The sequence below is a fragment of the Arachis hypogaea genome, chromosome 19 (genome assembly GCF_003086295.3).
Source record: "Arachis hypogaea cultivar Tifrunner chromosome 19, arahy.Tifrunner.gnm2.J5K5, whole genome shotgun sequence".
Lineage (NCBI taxonomy): Eukaryota > Viridiplantae > Streptophyta > Magnoliopsida > Fabales > Fabaceae > Arachis > Arachis hypogaea.
This window is the reverse complement of record NC_092054.1, coordinates 99,532,411-99,540,131: the sequence shown is the minus strand read 5'-3', so window position 1 is coordinate 99,540,131 and position 7,721 is coordinate 99,532,411.

The window sequence follows — 7,721 nt, the reverse complement described above, 5'->3', positions numbered from 1 at the left end:
CCATGCGTCATGAACCAGGAGGCTAAGAGATACACACTCAAGCTATTGCAGATAGAACAAAGTGGTTGTCAGGCACGCGTTCATAGCTGAGAATGATGATGAGTGTCACAGATCATCACATTCATCAGGTTGAAGTGCGAGTGAATATCTTAGAATAAGAATAAGCTTGAATTGAATAGAAAAACAATAGTACTTTGTATCAATTCATGAGGAACAGAAGAGCTCCACACCTTAATCTATGGGGTGTAGAAACTCCACCGTTGAAAATACAAAAGTGATGAAGTTCCAGGCATGGCCGAATGGCCAGACCCCAAAACGTGATCAAGAGATCAAAAGTGATACAAATATAGTCTCAAGAATGATCTAAAGATTGCTCCCAATACAATAGTAAAAGGTCCTATTTATAATGAACTAGTAGCCTAGGGTTTACAGAAATAAGTAAATGATGCAGAAATCCACTTCCGGGGCCCACTTGGTGTGTGCTTGGGCTGAGCATTGAAGCTTTCATATGTAGAGACTTTTCTTGGAGTTAAACGCCAGCTTTGGTGCCAGTTTGGGCGTTTAACTCCAGCTTTTATGCCAGTTCTGGCGTTTTACGCTAGAATTCCTTGGGCTGACTTTGAACGCCAGTTTGGGCCATCAAATCTCGGAAAAAGTATGAACTATTATATATTGATGGAAAGCCCAGAATGTCTACTTTCCAACGCAATTGAGAGAGCGCCAATTGGGTTTTTGTAGCTCCAGAAAATCTACTTCGAGTGCAGGGAGGTCAGAATCCAACAGCATCTGCAGTCCTTTTTCAGCCTCTGAATCAAATTTTTGCTCAGGTCCCTCAATTCCAGCCAGAAAATACATGAAATCACAGAAAAATACACAAACTCATAGTAAAGTCTAGAAATGTGATTTTTATTTAAAAACTAATAATTATATACTAAAAACTAACTAAATCATACTAAAAATCATGTAAAAATAGTGCCAAAAAGCATATAAATTATCCGCTCATCACAACACCAAACTTAAATTGTTGCTTGTCCCCAAGCAATTAAAAACAAAATAGGATAAAAAGAAGAGAATATACAATAAATTCCAAAAATATCTATGAAGATCAGTTTTAACTAGATGAGCGGGGCTAGTAGCTTTTTGCTTCTGAACAGTTTTGGCATCTCACTTTATCCTTTGAAGTTCAGAATGATTGGCATCTATAGGAACTCAGAATTCAGATAGTGTTATTGATTCTCCTATTTCAGTATGTTGATTCTTGAACACAGCTACTTATTGAGTCTTGGCCGGGGCCCTAAGCATTTTGTTTTCCAGTATTACCACCGGATACATAAATGTCACAGACACATAACTGGGTGAACATTTTCAGATTGTGACACAGCTTTGCTAGAGTCCCCAATTAGAGGTGTCCAGAACTCTTAAGCACACTCTTTTTTTGCTTTGGACCACGACTTTAACCGCTCAATCTCAAGCTTTTCACTTGACACCTTCACGCCACAAGAACATGGTTAGGGACAGCTTGGTTTAGCCGTTTAGGCCAGGATTTTATTCCTTTGGGCCCTCCTATCCACTGATGCTCAAAGCCTTGGATCCTTTTTATTACCCTTGCCTTTTGGTTTTAAGTGCTATTGGCTTTTTTCTCTTGCCTTTTGGTTTTAAGAGCTCTTAGCTTTTTCTGCTTGCTTTTTCTTTTTTTTTTTTGCCATTTTTCTTTTCTTCTTTTTTTTTCTGCAAGCTTTGTTCTTCACTGCTTTTTCTTGCTTCAAGAATCATTTTTTTTATTTTTTAGATTATCAATAACATTTCTCCTTTTCCATTATTCTTTCAAGAGCCAACAATTTTAACATTCATAAACAACAAATTCAAAAATATGCACTGTTCAAGCATTCATTCAGAAAACAAAAAGTATTGCCACCACATCAAAATAATTAAACTATTTTAAAATTCGAAATTCATGTACTTCTTTTTCTTTTTTAGAAAACATTTTTCATTTAAGAAAGGTGATGGATTCATAGGACATTCATATCTTTAAGACATAGACACTAGACACTAATGATCATGTAAGAAAGATACAAACATAGATAAAACATAAAGCATATAAATCAAAAAAACAGAAAAATAAATAGACAAGGAGATTAAGGAACAGGTCCACACCTGTGCATGAAATTCCCAACCACAGAAGGAATAGCTACAATAAAAGCAGATCAGAAGACGGTGCGCCGCTGTTATAACGAAAGTCTAAACCTCAGGGGAAGAGGAGAATAATTCCACACCATCAAACTTGGTGTAGTTCAAGGAAGGGAAGAACTCCGTCCACAACCTGAAGGCGAGGTAGAAAAAGTCCAAATTGGAGATGTCCCAGACAAAACAACCAACATTAGAACAATCCTAAAAGGAGATATAAAAGAATCACTCGTACGGTTCTTACGAGATAACGTCGACCTCTTTGCGTGGAAGGCCGCAGACATGCCCGGCATAGACCCTAAGTTAATGTGCCACAAGCTGGCAGTCTACCCAGGATCTCAGCCAGTACAGCAGAGGCATAGAAAGCTCAGACCAGAACAATCCCAAGCTGTGGAAGAGCAGGTACAAGCCCTATTGGAGGTAGGATTCATAAGAGAAGTCAAGTACCCACTATGGTTAGCTAACGTCGTCTTGGTGAAAAAATCAAATGGGAAGTGGCGGATGTGCACCGACTACACTGATCTCAACAAAGCCTGCCCAAAGGATCCATATCCACTCCCAAGTATCGACGCTCTGGTGGATGCTTCCTCTGGATACAAATACCTCTCGTTTATGGAAGCTTACTCAGGATACAATCAAATCCCGATGTACCCACCTAATCAAGAAAAAACTTCATTTTTAACCCCAAAAGCAAACTACTGCTACATCGTCATGCCTTTTGGACTCAAAAATACGGGAGCTACTTATCAGAGATTAATGAATAAGGTCCTTACAGACCACATTGGGAAAATCATGGAAGTCTATGTGGACGACATGTTAATAAAGACACAAAATGAAGAGACGTTACTGTCCGACCTAACTCAAGTATTCGACACTATAAGAAGGCATGGCATGCGACTTAATCGTGCAAAATGCACCTTCGCAGTAGAAGCTGGAAAATTCTTGGGTTTTATGCTCACACAAAGAGGAATCGAAGCAAATCCAGATAAATGTCGGGCCATACTCGACATGAAGAGCTCGACTTGTGTCAAAGAGGTACAACAACTCAATGGAAGGTTAGCAGCCTTGTCCAGATTTCCAGCTGGATCGGCAATAAGATATCTCCCCTTCTACGCCACTCTAAGAAAGGGAAAGAGGTTTGAATGGACAACGGAGTGCGAGCAAGCTTTCTAAGATTTCAAAAGATTCCTAGGACAACCACCTATTCTAACTCTCCCACGGGAAGGAGAACCACTTATATTGTACCTCGCAGTAGGAAATCGGGCAGTAGCCTCAGCACTAGTCCGAGAAGATGACAGAGGACAACAGCCCATATACTTCATCAGCAAAGCACTACAAGGGTTCGAGCTGAACTACCAAAAAATAGAAAAATTCGCCTATGCTCTCATATTAACATCTCGACGAATTTGCCCATATTTCCAAGCCCACACCTTTAGGGTTCGGACCAACCAACCCATAAAAGGGATCTTACAAAAAACAGACTTAGCATGCAGAATCTTGCAATGGGCAGTCAAATTGTCCGAATTCGACCTTCAATACGAAGGTCGGACAGCTATCAAATTGCAATATCTATCCGACTTCATTGCAGAATTTACAGACACCCCGAAAATCCCTACAGAATGGAATCTCTATGTAGACGGTTCCTCAAATAAAACTGGAAGCGGCACGGGTGTGATAATTGAAAGTGACCAGGGAACCCAAATCGAACTTTCTCTCAAATTTGGGTTCCCTGCCTCAAACAACCAAGCTGAATATGAGGCGCTACTAGTAGGTTTGAAGCTGGCTAGGGAGGTTGGAGCTCAAAAGCTTATCATCTTCAGCGATTCGCAAGTAGTCACTTCACAAATAGCAGGGAGCTACCAGGCCAAAGATCCCACCATGAAAAGGTACTTGGACAAAACCAGGGAATAGCTCGGACAACTCGGGGAATATGAGGTACGCCATATACCCCGAGAACAGAATGCCCGAGTGGTGCACGAATTATGAATCACACTTTTCACAACTCGTACCACTGACCAGCAAGTGCACTGGGTCGTCCAAGTAATACCTCACGTGAGTAAGGGTCGAATCCCACGGAGATTGTTAGTTTGAAGCAATCTATGGTTATCTTGTAAATCTTAGTCAGGAAGTCAATTATGTTTATCAGTTGAATTGCAAATAAACAATAGAGCATGGATTAAAGGTTACTTGTTATGCAGTAATGGAGAATATGTTGGAGTTTTGGAGATGCTTTGTCTTCTGAATCTCTGCTTTCCTCTGTCTTCTTGTTCACGCACGCACGTCCTCCTATGGCAAGCTGTGTGTTGGTGGATCACTGTTGTCAATGGCTACCTTCCATCCTTCCAGTGAAAACTACGCTCACGCACTCTGTCACAGCACGGCTAATCACCGGTTGGTTCTCGATCCGGTTGGAATAGGATTTACTATCCTTTTGCGTCTGTCACTAACGCCCAGCCTTCAGGAGTTTGAAGCTCATCACAGTCATTCAATCCTTGAATCCTACTCGGAATACCACAGACAAGGTTTAGACTTTCCGGATTCTCATGAATGCCGCCATCAGTTCTAGCTTATACCACGGAGATTCTGATTAAGGAATCTAAGAGATACTCATTCAATCGTATATAGAACGGAGGTGGTTGTTAGGCACACGTTCATGATTTGAGGAAGGTGATGAGTGTCACAGATCATCACCTCCATCACAGTTAAGCGCGAATGAACATCTTAGATAGGAACAAGCGTGTTTGAATGGAAAACAGAAATACTTGCATTAATTCATCGAGACACAGCAGAGCTCCTCACCCCCAACAATGGGGTTTAGAGACTCATGCCGTCAGAGAATACAAATTTTAGATCTAAAAATGTCATGAGATACAAAATAAGTCTCTAAAAGTTGTTTAAATACTAAACTAGTAGCCTAGGTTTACAAAAAGTGAGTAGACTATGATGGATGATGCAGAGATCCACTTCTGGGGCCCACTTGGTGTGTGCTGGGGCTGAGATTTAAGCAAGTCACATGCAGAGGCCATTTGTGGAGTTGAACACCAGTTTATGTGCCAGTTTGGGCGTTCAACTCCAGCTTTTCATCCTTTTCTGGCGCTGGACGCCAGAATTGGGCAGAGAACTGGCGTTGAACGCCAGTTTACGTCATCTATCCTTGTGCAAAGTATGGACTATTATATATTTCTGGAAAGCCCTGGATGTCTACTTTCCAACGCAATTGGAAGCATGCCATTTCGAGTTCTGTAGCTCCAGAAAATCCACTTTGAGTGCAGGGAGGTCAGAATCCAACAACATCAGCAGTCTTTTTTCAACCCGAATCAGATTTTTGCTCAGCTCCTTCAATTTCAGCCAGAAAAATACCTGAAATTACAGAAAAACACACAACTCATAGTAAAATCTAGAAATATGAATTTTTCCTAAAAACTAATGAAAATAGACTAAAAACTAACTAGAGCATACTCAAAACTATATGAAATTAACCCCAAAAAGCGTATAAAATATCCGCTCATCACCGAGCCGATGCACTCTCAAAACTAGCCAGCACCAAACCAGGGGGCAACAATAGAAGCCTCATCCAGGAAATGCTGCAGAACTCGTCAATCTCAGAAGAAGAAAAAGTCCTAGCCATAACAGATCTGGATCAAGGATGGATGACTCCCATAATTAACTAGCTCAAAACAGAAACACTCCCTACATATGAAAAGGAGGCAAAGAGGTTAAAACGGGAGGCACAATACTACACTATCATAAACAATACTCTATACAAAAGAGGTATTTCAATATCATTGTTAAAATGTGTGCCAACTTTCAACACAAAGGAAGTTTTAGAAGAAGTACACAGCGGCATCTATGGCAATCATCTCGGAGCGCAGGAACTTACCAAAAAAGTACTCCGGGCAGGATTTTATTGGCCATCTCTACAAAAGGAAGCCACAGAGTTTGTAAAGACATGTCCACCATGTCAGAAACACGCCAATTTTCACATAGCCCCGCCAGAGGAACTCATCAGCGTAACCTCACCTTGGCCATTCGCAAAATGGGGACTCGACCTTCTCAGACCTTTCCCTCAGGGATCGGGACAAGTCAAACTCCTCATAGTAGGGGTAGACTATTTCACAAAATGGATTGAAGCAGAACCCCTAGCTAACGCCACTACTCAAAGAAGTCAAAAATTTCTATATAGAAACATTGTCACAAGGTTTGGGATTCTACACTCCATCACCACGGACAATGGCACTCAATTTACAGATACAGGCTTCAGAAAATTGGTGGCTGATCTGAACATAAAACACCAATTTACATCCGTAGAACATCCCCAGGCCAACGGACAAGCGGAAGCTGCTAACAAAGTCATATTGGCTGGGTTAAAATGGAGATTACAGGATGCAAAGGAAGCCTGGGCTGAAGAGCTCCCACAAGTCCTATGGGCATATCGAACAACACCACACTCTACTACAAAGGAATCACCTTTCCGACTAGCCTACGGAACGGAGGCAATGATCCTAGTGGAGATCAAAGAAGGGTTGCCCAGAGTGATCCACTATAATGAAGAAGCCAACTCCCAACTTCAAAGGGAAGAACTCGACCTACTTCCAGAAATTCGAGAAAGAGCTCGGATCAGGGAAGAGGCATTAAAACGTCGAATGGCTTCAAGATACAATCAAAAGGTAGTGCCGCGAGGTTTTGCCGAGAATGTCCTCATCCTAATCCGAAATGATATCGGAATAACTCTACCTGGAGAAGGAAAGCTGGCAGCAAACTGGAAGGGACCCTACCGAGTCATAGAAGTACTTGGAAAGGGCTACTACAGACTGTCCGAACTCGAGGGGCGAGGGCTTCCTAGGTCATGGCACGCCTGCAACCTAAGAAGGTACTATAGTTGAAGGTAATAAAGATCTTAGGATAATGTACACTCTTTTTCCTTAAAAGGTTTTTTAATGAGGTGCTAAGCCAAGATCTACAAATTGCCCAACTTAGAGGGATAAAACTCCCACATGTATATATCTGCATTTTCTTTTGAATAAAGTTTTTTTAGATTTTCTACAAATTCTCAAGACGCATTAGTCTGAAACGCTAAAAAATTCATCGCCCGATTATAAAGCTACAAGGTCGGTAGAAAGTGAAGATCAACTTCACCGTCCGACCACAATAAAGACCAAAGAAGATGAAAACCGAATTCACCAAAAGGTCGACCAAACAAGGATCAAACCTAACTTCGACAAAATCGACAAAGATGAAAAAGCGACAAAAACAGAATAATGCAAGAAGTTATCAAAAGTGATCCATAGAAAGGACCTGATGAGGTCTTAATAAAATGGGTTGCTAAAAATAACTTAAAAGACAGGCCGACATAAAGAAGTCGGACCAGTCGACCACAATAGCCAAAGTTATCAAAAGTCAATCCCTGGAAAGAGGCCTGGCCAGCCCTAAAAAAGAGGATTACTAGAAATAACTTAGAAGAGACCGACACGATGAAGTCGGCCTCCCACAAAACAAGTTATAAAAAGTAATCCCTAAAAGAGACCTGACAAAGGTCC